The 12,144-nt window shown below is 39.3% G+C and overlaps 1 protein-coding gene across 4 annotated transcripts in view; it reads left to right on the top strand.

The window, feature by feature from the left end:
* Window positions 1-12,144, top strand: part of ripor2 (RHO family interacting cell polarization regulator 2) — a 64,208-nt gene that overhangs the window by 24,752 nt on the left and 27,312 nt on the right. The window contains exon 1 of one of the 4 annotated variants that reach the window (XM_072447417.1): window positions 4,446-4,619. The exons of the other annotated variants lie outside the window; for them this stretch is intronic. The gene's annotated coding sequence lies outside the window, so the exon portion shown is untranslated. Of the gene's footprint in view, window positions 1-4,445; window positions 4,620-12,144 lie in introns of those variants that run through there. 4 annotated transcript variants of the gene reach the window in all.

The raw sequence follows: 12,144 nt of genomic DNA on the forward strand, positions 1-12,144 counted from the left end.
CTTTTTTTTTTTAGAGAGAAATTAAAATTCCTAAAGTTATGAAGTTCACTTTAAAAGGAAAGCAAGCAGAGGCTGTGAAGGAGAAAGGGCTGATAGGGTCAGTGTGACTTGTACTAAAAGAGATGACCAGAAAGTGAAGAAAATCTCAGAAAAAAATGTTGATCTGCTTTTCTCACTGTACTTTCACTACTTCAATACAAAACATAACATGCTACATAACTTCACACAACCACAAACATCTAGATTAGAGCATCAAGTTCGCTTTATGCTGCTGTGATGCTGCAGACCATGACAAGACTCTCACGCCGCCAAGAGAATCATATACATGATCTATTTGTTATGGATTTTCACTACAAATGCACCTTAACTAAATGCTGGTCTAATAATGATGATGAATGATCTGCTTTGGTCAGAAATTCTAAAAAATTATGCAGGAGAAACAGTTATTTGTTTCAATATGTAATTCAGCTTTATGTCAATATGAACTTTTTTTCAGCTGCTTTTGGTTTGGTATATTGTCTTCACTGATTGTTAATAGAGAATAAGTTGTGTTCACGTTCTTCAATTTGATCATGTTACAATTTCAGATGGTTTCTATGGTTATTTCTTAAAAAAAAAAAGAAAAAAAAACTCATAAACTTACAATCAGTCATGCCATCATTTGTTATGAATTGGCTCAACAAACTTCACGTCACATCTTTAAGGTAGAAAAATTTAACTCAATTCTAAAACTAAAATTACATTAAACTTTGCAACAGCTTTTGTTTCAAGTGGCTCCGTCCAGTAGAGACATTTTAACCATTAACCTGCTCCGCAAATCAGCATTTTCCACCATAGAACAACGTGTGATGTTCCCTGAACGGAACCTTCAGTATTCACACCGGCTTTAACCATGGAGTTGACCACATGAGTAATACTTCAACTTTTAGTATCAATGATATCCGTGTGCTGTTGTGAAATGCCGTCCGTGCTCACACCACAGTGATGGATTAAACGGGACAGGCCATTTTCTGCCCTCTTTGCTTTTGCGGACGACCGAGCTCAATCGGATTTGTACGGCCTCAGCAGAACACCATATCCACTTAGAGGCGGCAATTAAACTGGCAGCCGATGCTCCAGTGCGGCCACTCTTCATAAAACCGACACCTAAACCGACTGATCCACCCTCGATGTGTGAAGGAAAGGTTCCGTAGGTCTTTCCTTCCTGCTGCTGTCAGACTTTATAACAAAAACTGTTAGTACTGAACACTCGCAATACTGACCTAACCTAATACTGATGTGCAATTCTGTCATATGTGCAATTGCTGTTGGAATTCATGTGCAATTCATGTGCAATTACTGTGAAATTCATGTGCAATCTATGTGCTGTCGTGACACATATTCATGTGCAATTACTGTCGGGATCACATGCAATGGTATTTATTTATTTATTTATTTGTCTATGGGAGTTTTTATTTATTTATAGGAGATCTTCTACTGAAAGTGTTTTTCAGACTTCCTATAAGTGATCTGTTCTTCTGTATCTACCTCTGTATCTACCTGCGTTGCACCAATGAAATTTCCCCATGTGGGACAATAAAGGAATATCTTATCTTATCTTATCTTATCTTAAAGAGTTTGTATTTTATTTTTTTCAATTTAGTCCCCAGATGAACAGTAGATGAACATGCAGTTTGATATATTTGTGGTAGAAGAGGAAACGGTAATCAAAAATCTCTAGAGGTGATTTTGACCACATCCCAGTTGCTATGTAATCATGCACGGTCGCACTATTGTTGCGGCTAAATCCGTCTGTAGCTTTGAGGACAGAGGTGGGCAGTAGGGAAGACTAGTACTCCAACACGAGCACATATTTGAGCGCTGATTCAGCCTGTATTTACATTTCGATGAACCTCCAAAATAAAGATTAATCTGGCCCCAAAAGGTAGAAGAAGAATAAAATATAAAAATCCTATTCTTGCCCTGATCTATTTAGGAAGACAACACAGCGAGTCTAAATTGAACTCAGGGCAGTGAAGTATTATAGACATGTCAAATACGTGGCTCGGGTGAAACAAAAACAAAGCCTGGACTGAAAGAAAGATTTTAGAAAGTGACAACTGGTCGAGTCCTGCGCTCTGCCAAAGAAGGAGCCGACAGATGCATGGCACATGAAAGATTCACAGTATTAAAGCAGCTCAGTGGAGATGCAAGTTATGTAATCCAAATTAATTGCTGCGTTCCTGTCAACGTGCTATTTTTGAGCTGGCTAATTTTATCCCTGCTCTCACCCAGACCAGAGTCTTTTGATAGACGCTCGGTCAAACGTGCCACTCATAATAACACACGTGCAATTAATGTGTTTTTAATCATGCTTAAAACGTTTGTCTAAACACAGAAAAGGTTTTTGGGCTTTCTATGGGCTTCACAATGATGTCAGGACTGTTGCCATGGCGATTAACACACAGGCTATCATATCTTGTGAATGGGTTAAAAAGAGTGTCTGCTGTGATTGGTCTTTCAAAGTTCTGAAGTTTAGGGTGACAATGAGGTCAGGTTTAAGTGAGTAAAATTGGTTAAAATGTAACGGCAACGACTTGTAATGTACATTGACTTTGAGCTAGAGATCTGAAATGTTAGTGTAAGGATGTTTTGTGAGAATAAACATGGCAATTTAATGATTATTTGCGCTTGTTAACGTCATGACTAAAACAGCAATAAAATCCTAAATTTTCTCGCCGTCTTGTTTTCTTATCAAGCTACTCAAAGTGTGACCTGCTTTATGAAATCTAACTTTCTGAATGATCAATTTGACATGATTAACCAGATGAAAACAAACACTTTACATTTAGATTTACTTTTTGAGGAAAGGGTGTGCAGAGAGGACTTAAAATTGCATCTTTTATAATTGAACAATTCAGTTAAAATGGTCACTTTTCTATCAATTTCATAAAAAAATAAAAAATAAAATGTTCTTCAGTTTTAGTCATTACAATTATATTGTGACCTAAATAATCACGATTATCCATAAGCCACATAATCTTTACATCTCTACTTCTGGCCTGATCTCATCTTATGCTCTAAAATAAAACATAAACCAGTAAAAAATAAGACGGTTTAGCAACAGAAGTTACCTCATTACCATAGCAACCAGATCACTTCTGTCCCTCTGGACCGGATTATCACTAACCCTCAAAATGTTGCATGTAACAGGAAGCTGAAAGACATGGACTGGTGACTGACTGACAATGTAGAATTCTTGACGATACATAATTAGCTCTAATGTGTCTTATTTGGATTTGGCAGTGATGGAAGAAGTACTTTTGTTAGTTAAGTAAAAGCAGCAAAGTATCACATACACAAATCAACTTAAGTAAAATAATTGATGTACATTGATGTTAAAATGTTTTTATAGTATTTTGCCCACATAATCGAAATATTGAAAGGTGACAATCTTGACGACGACGACGACGACGACAACAACAACAACAACAACCCAGATGTCCATGTCAATCAGTTTCTCTGTGTATTTTTTGCTTGAGCCATGAAATGCGAGGAGTCATTGTTCTCGCCTGATTTCTTCTTCTTCTTCTTCTTCTTCTTCTTCTTCTTATTGGCTCGAGCCATGGATCGCGCTCAAAACAACACTTTTTGCATCTAGAGACATTGAAATTTAATAGAGATTTAAAACATTTTTGATATTCCGTACGGTCTCTACGCAACACACCCTCCTTTTCAAGGACAAGTCAAGCCTATTGGAATTGATCTACGGAGCTCATATTTCACTCACTAATGCGTTTTTATGGTCTGATTGGAAATAATTAATACCATGTAACAAATTTACTCTATAGCGCCCCCCACCCATTGTGTGAAAAACTCAACATTGTCTGATTTGTTTGAAACTCATGTGTTATATTCTCCTCAAGACGCCATGAAAAAACGTGCATTACAGATATTGTGTATTTTTCACTATTGACCAGCAGGGGCGCAATTAATGCATTCACTTCCTCTTTTATTTTGAGGGAACATTTCCTCTTGCCGCGGTCTCAGCATTAGCCTAGCGTTAGCATTAGCGGCGGGTCTCTGTTGCTAGGTGATGGAGGTACAGGGAGGAGGGGGTACAAATAATAAAGTCTAAAGAATAAAGACTAAAGAATAAAGTCTAAGAAAGAATGCACAAAATACAGACAGTACGTTCCTTTTCAGGACATTGAGTACAGATACACCTGCTCTCAAATGTAGTCAAGTAACAAATAAAAAGTATTCACTGCCAAAACTGACCTGTCCTCTACTTAAACACAGCAGTTTTACACTTGTACTCCGTTACTTTACTCCAAGTGCAAACCCCCATTCAGAGCATGGCCGCGCCCTCGAGCCTCATCCTCAGCCTGCTATTGGCTGCCAGTGCTTCGGGAGGAGCCGCGAGACCACTCTCGCCGCGCGCAGAGGACAAACGGAGACAGAGCGGGCTCCAGGGGGGACGTCGCTTTCACTTGTCCCTTTGCACCGCGGATTTCACCTGCTCTTTGCACCACAACGTGCGGCGCGTGCCTTTATCACTTTGGCAGTTTGTTCACATGGAAATGGAGCGGAAAGAAGAGCTCCAGCGCCTCTGAGGAGATTACCGTGGAGAGAAGGAGGTAAGCGCAAACGCGAAGATCATAACTTTGTCGGGGTCATATTCTTTTTAAAATAGTTTAGGAAAATGGCTCTGTAGGCTCTAGATTTCGACTTTCAGTTCTGTTTAGGCCTTGTTATGGTTTTTACTTTAATACAACATGATCCCCAAACCTAATCTGATGTTGCCTGGTCATTTATTGACAGAAATCTCTCCCAGTTGAGTTTTCCCTTGCGCCCCTTTCACACAGTTACGGTGCATGTGTGTAAGTGCGTCAAGTTGTTTGCCGTTTGGCGCATCTTGAATGGGCTTTGTTGGGTCTCTTGTCATGTGACCGGGCCCGTCTTTCACTGGCACAAACTGTCACAAACTTTCTGACAGATGATGTGCCGCTGTGAGTGACGTGTGGCCTCGGCGGTCTCTTCTGGAGACGGCCTTTACAATTGGCTGGAATGTCAGAGAAGCGCGTCTAAGTGCGGAGTTCTGACTCTTACGTTGTGTGCAGAACGTGAAAGAATCAGGCCGCCGTGTTTTTCATGCCCCTGCAGCTTGTTTTAATGCGGGTCAAAAGGACATCGGCTACAATACCACCCAGAGTGTCTGTTCTGGTGGAACCACTGTCTATAACATAAAATACTGCCTGTCTGCCAGATGGTGCCCACATTGTTTCTATGGCAGTGCTCTCAAAAAGCTCACCTAAATGTAAGAAAACATTCACGTATTTGACAAATTCTTTTACTTAATCCAAACACACGTTAGTTTGGATCCTTTAGCTTGGATTTATTGTCATTGTGTCCTGGGGAAAGTTACAAGACGATCTTCAAAGCATGTCTCATAAGAATAAAGATTTGACAAAAAAAGCACTGAATATAGCTATACTCTGACTGTGAATCAATTTGAGTCGATGCTGTCTGTCTCATTTTCAATTTTATAAAAGTTAAATAGACCAATCAAAAAACAAACAAACATTACATCCATTATACAGGCTGCACAGTGCATGAAACATGAGTCTGACCTGTTCATACTCTAGTTAAAACGGTCTTAAAATCCCACATGCCGTTTCTGCGCCAGGCTCACTTTGATATGGTTAAGTGGAAGTACTTTGTGTCAGTACCAGCTTCTTTTTAGTTTCTAAGCTTTTTAAGGGGATTGCGTTCACAAACCTTCCAGTCTCCAAACTTTCACCTTTCCTTTATTTGTCTCCTTGTTTGTGCTGCTACTTTCCTCAGTCTTCACTTTCTCTCTAAGGGTCTCACAAGCTCAGACAGACACACTCACTCACTCGCACACTCGTTTCCTCCCCGTTCTCTCCAAAGTCTCATTAAATGAATTATGACTTTGGGGTTTGGAGGAATTTCAGAAGCTCTTTTTGCTCTTTCTTTTTGGGTTTCCCCCCAAACTACAGTAAGTGCAGCAGATGTTGTGTATTACTGGAGTGTTTGCTTAGAAATCCCATCATCCTTTTTGACACTTAACTATAGTGAAATTTGTCTAAGAGGTGTAACTTCTTTAGTCATTCTCTGATTTGTTAGTCTGTCGGATGTTGTTTATGAATGGCATTACAGCGGCAAGATTCGGTTGGCGAGAAGGAAAAACGGCTCTATTAATTGCATGAAAATATGCTAGCCATGCGATATTCACAAACTTTATCATTATCAAGAGTAGGGCTGGGCAATATGGTGATATAAATTAAATCTCCTGTGACTATCTGCCATTTTGGTAAAATCCACACATCGTGATTCAGTAATTTTGTTTTAAAGTGTCTTGGATGAGAGTCAAGTGTCGTGCAAAATGTAAATGGACCAGAAAATTTGTAGAAATATTGCTTGATCCCTTTCTGCTTTCTGTCTCTTCATTATCTAATTTTAACAGTTTTAATTATAGCCAATACATTACAAGTTCTAATTTGGCATATTTCCAAAACCACAATTGTGATATGATACATTTTTCTATATCTCCCACTTGTTTGTTGGTTTAGTTTGTCATTTGCAAAGCTTTTCATACCAAGTGCAACACAGATAATATGTGGCTTTCGGAGGAACACCAGATCTAAACCAGGACTATCTGGCCTAAATTAGGGCTAAACATGACAGGCTACATTAGGTCTACAGTGAGACCGAGTACCATCAGTGGTGTAAGTAACAGTTTTAGAAAGACTGGGCTAATACAAAAGCGCTATAGGAAATTATTAAATTTTTTGGTAGATTGAGAATCTTACTGCGTCGCTTACTTTTGTCTTCTTGCATTGCTTGTTTGTGTGTCTGTTACTCAAAGAAAAGGTTAAATCTAATGTGACTTAATGAACAGCGACTGACATTTACTTCACCATTATTTCAATCAAAGACCAGCGTGAACACAAAATCATAGAACACTGCTATAGTTGAAAAGGTACATGAGTTTCTGACGGTTTGTATGTATCATTTTCCCACGAGGCCTCACAGGGCACTTGACCTTTCCTGCCCCTCCTGCCATTTGTGGAGCGCGGCTTGTAGCATGTGGATGTTGATGTGTGCGCTTACATCTGTCTGTGTCTGACCAAACGTGCGGCTTTTTGGTGCACAAACCAGTGCCCATCTTTTTACAGTAAGGAGTGTTTTTTTTTTTTTTTTTTTTTTTTTTTTTTTTTACAGCTGATGGTTATTTCAGAAGGCGTGTGTGAAGGCTGCTACATGAGAAATGTTGAGTGTTCCGTTGGGACAGGGAGGGCAGAGATTTAGCTTCTGTTTGGAGTCTCTGAATGTGCAATATGCAAAAAAGCGATGAAGACAAAAAACAGCAAATCATCACGTTAGGACAACAATTTGTATGTCCATCTGTCAATCAGAATTGTTGAGTTGCTTTTCTGTAATGTTAAGTTACTGTTCTTACCTACAAACATACCAAACAATAGCAGTGTTGCCAGGTGCTTTATTCAATAATAAATGCTTTCTGTGTACTATGCATCTTTAAAGTTTCTCATGAGGAAACTGTGTCATGTACAAGACGCACTAGTTTTCAATCCAGTTTTACACAAAAACCTTTGACAGTCCTGCTCCGTGTCAGTGTGAGTTATCCATCAAACTGAGTGGCAAACGTTGGCTGAACACAGACGCCTCATTCTTATAAATGCTGGGTCTAATCTGCGGTTATCTTGTCGGGGTGTCATGGTCTGGTCTCGAGTCGCTGCATGTCCCATTCCAGGATGACCACTTCCACTGTGGCGGGGGCGGGGCAGTTATTTGTGGTGTGAGACGCTGTTGTGGCCGGTTACACTGGGTTAAGTGGTATGTGGAAGGAAGGGCAGCTGCTGATGGCCTGGGGAGAAGGAACGAGGAGTGGGAGGTTAATGTATCAGGGCTGGACTTGAGGCAGACAAGATGAAGAATTTGACAAGGTGGAGCCTGAAGAAAGTACCTGTTATTTACTTTAAAACAACATTGTAGCTAGAAACTCTTGGTTGATAAATGACATACGTTTTTGTATCGATTAGTCAACTAAAAATGAGCAACGTGTAGTGCTACAAGAGTTTCAATTACAACTTTGCGCACAGAAAAGTACCAAGAAACTACCCAAAATGCAGAAAAATGTATCACGATTTGGGAAAAATATTAATAGCGATATCGTGATCATGTTTTTGTTTGCTTGGATTTGTGATTTATGTTCTAACTATTCTATTCACATTTCAAACGAGTTGACACGGACTGAAAAAAGGCAAACAAACACATTTCAAAACATGTTTATATACTGCAGATCTAAACTACTGTGTTAGCTGCTTTTATGCAGAATATTTTATTTGTGGAAGAAATGATAAGGCTATGGAGCTACAGAGCTGTTCACTTTTGGTTCTAGTTTTGGGATATCCCATGATGTGAATTCTGTGTGTTGGAAGATTCTATCCCACCCACCCACATACTGCATCACTTCAAATATGACCAGCAATGTGTAGAAAACTAAAACTGTATCGCTATATAAACAGGGCTGCAGTTGACTAAAGACATGCTCTGCCGAAAAAAAGGGGGAGTGGCAAAAGTTCTTAACTCTATTCCATATCTCTATGACCTGACCATGTATCTGACCCAACTGTGTTCAAAAGACAACAACCACACAAGAGTTTATGCTAAAACACCTATTTATCCAAAAAAGAGCTTGGGGCGGGTGTATTTACAAGTTAAAAGGGTGGTTAAACTGTCAAATCTGAATTCTGTTCTGTTGTCCTGTTAAAATCCTCATGATTTCAACTTTATGAAGACTAAATTAAATTAGGATCACCACCACGTCTTCTCTCACAACAAAATGCCCTTTACCCCCCCCCCCCCCAAATCTAAACAGTTTTTTACAATAAGTCATGTGTCCACAGTCTCCCTTCGGGTGATAGTGCGTGAACGATATCCCTAAAATGAGCCTGTATTTCAGACAAAGAGGAGGAGATCAGAGCTGTTTGATGTTTGTTTTCATAGGCCTAAGACGGGGCTCAGACAGATGGCTTTGTGTCAGAACAAGTGCAGTGATGGTCCAGCTTTGTCCCATGTTTAACCAGCTTTATTAGATGTCATAGATGTATCCAGTTACCAGAAGTGTGCAGCATGCTCTTTATCTCACTTTGTCACGTTTGCAACAACAGTGGTTACAACATGGTATAATCAATAGCTTAGCGAGCGAGCGAGCAAGCTGATATACATGTAATTCACTCCAAAGAGCGACCAAGATAATGTTTACTTCTGGTAAAATAGTAGCTGAAACGATGTGATGAGCTAAATTTACATAATGTTTCTGATCTAGGGCAGCAAATAAGGCTATACCATATTATATCACTCATTATATAATGTTTGTTTTGGAGTGAATATGAAATGTACTAATGATTGCACGCGCTCCTCAGCTGATTTTCTTCTCTGTTGCGAGGGGAGGTTGACATAGATTGCAGCTAATTGCTCCAGCTAAAGCCCAGAGCAGATTAAACACTGACTGTGGAGGCTCCGAAAATGCTGTTCCGAAAATGCACTAATAATGACAGAGAAAGGAAGCGAGGTTTGGATTAGAATTATAACCATAACCTAAATATCAAGTATTACAAGTATTACAAGTATTACAAGTATTTTACAGTTAAATTGTCTTATCACAAATGTTTCCTTTTATACAGTGCTAATATTGTGGGCCATATCGCTCTGCCCCAGCCACAAGATTTAACGCAATCGCAATTTGAATGGTTTTAATTAGAAGTCATAAAGAGCAATTATAGAAGTAACCTAAAACCACCACTTATGTGTAAAACCTGCTAACCCAGTTTAGCCCTCTACATGTCCTGAAATGCATGGGATTCTTCTAAGAGTTTACTAGTTCTTAAGTGAGTCTTTTCATGTTCCAGACTTAAATCCTGCTAAAATCATACTGAAATCTTTGAACTTGCAATCAGATTTTTGTCTAAAATGATTGTGAGTGTGTAGAGATTGCTAGTATATTACAATTATATTCTATATTTCCAATTGCAATGACAAAACTGCATAAATCATTTTTGAACAAGTCATTATTCCAGTCTTTGCGAGCTCTGTCACCACAAAACAAACCTGCATGTGTCTTTGCTCTTTACAATCGAGCGCTGCAAACTGCATGTTCAGCTTGCTCATTTCTATAAACGCTTCCTTCCACGTTTTCTCTTGCATCTCCTGGATCTCAGCCAAGCCCCTCTCCATCTGCCTGCCCCCCTTTCCCTAGATACACACTGTAGCAGCGACTTGCCTTGTCCTGACTCATATTCACGTCATACTGTCTCTGAGCAGATCAGCTGTTCTGTGTGCGCTGTATACATTTCTATTAACACCAGTGAACACAATATTGCCCCCAGTAACACACACCTACAACAGCTGGGGGCTTTTTGCTCTAAGCGTTTTTAGGAGGGTAAGCCTATAATCTATCTGTTTTGGTGTTTGTTGCTGCTGCCTCTGTCCAACAGCTGTAAGAGGTCCCATTGGTTTAGCTGCCAACATGTCATAACCTCTTTGTTCAAAGCTACTTTGTTGTATTTGGGGGATTCGAGTTGGCTTGTGCTGTTCACGGTCTTCTTTGATTCAAAACGTTACCTGTCAGCAAGGCCACATAATAGACCTTTTCTTCCTTTCATCCCCTAAAAACATGAAACTCATTTTGGTGCTTATGTCACGGAGCGATGATTATTTTTATGAGGCGTCCGGAAGAAGGCGTTCCCGTTACCCAGCTGCCCCGGGGCAACTCCGATACTGCTGCGTGATGACAGAGTACGAAAGGAGGATGGACAGGTCCTGAGGCCGACCTGCCGCCAACGGGACGCCTCTCTCTTTGAACTACCTCTGCAAACACGTGAAGGAAAGGTCGCTAACGTGTCACGGTCAAATGTCACTGGCAGTTACCACGACAACGTGTTTGGGGTTGCGATCATTTGTTTTTGTCGCCACCATGATTTGTTGGTTTGAATTGGTTTTACGTCAGATTTTACTTCATCACGTAACCCAGGTTTTTGATTTGTTACTCCAAGTGGCTATAATTTCTTTGAAAATATGTCATAGAATTCACTAAAGCAGCAACAATGAATGGAATAATTGTGACAATATAACAAAATATTGTGATCAGATTTTGATAATTGTTATTTGAACTATACAGACTCCGAAACACATTAGAAAATACTTTTATAACAAAAAACGCAGAATTGTTAAAGGAAAATGTAATAAACTATTTCTTACGTTCACCAATTACACTTTACTCGTAAATATTCTCTATCTAGAATCTAGAAAGTATGTCGCAGTATTTAAACCTTTTATATGGCTGAAAATTTATTTAAAAAATCTCATTGTGCATAAGAAATATTGTTTGACAAGTCGACTAATTGAAAAGTCGACTCAAGAGTAGATCATTTTAGTAGATCATATTAGTCTTTTTAGTCATCTTGTCTTTTTGTGTCCATCTAAAGGAAATGCGGGGACAGTAAAAGTCCTTTTGAGGCATTGAAACAAATAGTATAAATCTTTGAACGTGGTATGTCATATTATTTACAAACCAAACAAGCTAAACTGATGGCCCTAAGATTCTTGAGATTGTCGTCGTAAAAAATGGCGTCCTTGAGATCTCTCCATTTGAAGGATAACGTCTCCTCTTCACATGTAGACTATACAAAATGGAAAAAACCACACACATCATTTGAATTATATGAATATTTTGAGTCTTTCTGTCTCATAAACACTTGATTTCCCTCGCTGTTCCAGTCCTGAGTGTTTGCTGTTGATGGCAGCCGCCTACACATGACATCAGTGCCTTTAAATGTGCTGCTTACAACGCTGCACAGTTCAGTGAAGCGGGGCTGTTGACCTTATCCTCTTTTATATATGGTTTCTCTCTTTTTCACATTTGTTCCCTCTAAGCCACAATAATAAGGTTTTGTTTTCCATTTCTCCATATTAAGTTTGCACCATCTTTTTTCTTTGGGAGCTTAGCAAATTGTTATTCCTTTTTTAACACGGTAAAGACTTGCTCAGAGAAGAATGAACACTATTGCTTGTTGCGATGCCCCAATTGTTTTCCTATTGTGTTTGAAAGACTAAAAA

The sequence above is a fragment of the Eucyclogobius newberryi genome, unplaced genomic scaffold (assembly GCF_026437365.1).
Source record: "Eucyclogobius newberryi isolate DKJ021-1_F unplaced genomic scaffold, fEucNew1.0.hap1 SCAF_16, whole genome shotgun sequence".
Taxonomy (NCBI): domain Eukaryota; kingdom Metazoa; phylum Chordata; class Actinopteri; order Gobiiformes; family Gobiidae; genus Eucyclogobius; species Eucyclogobius newberryi.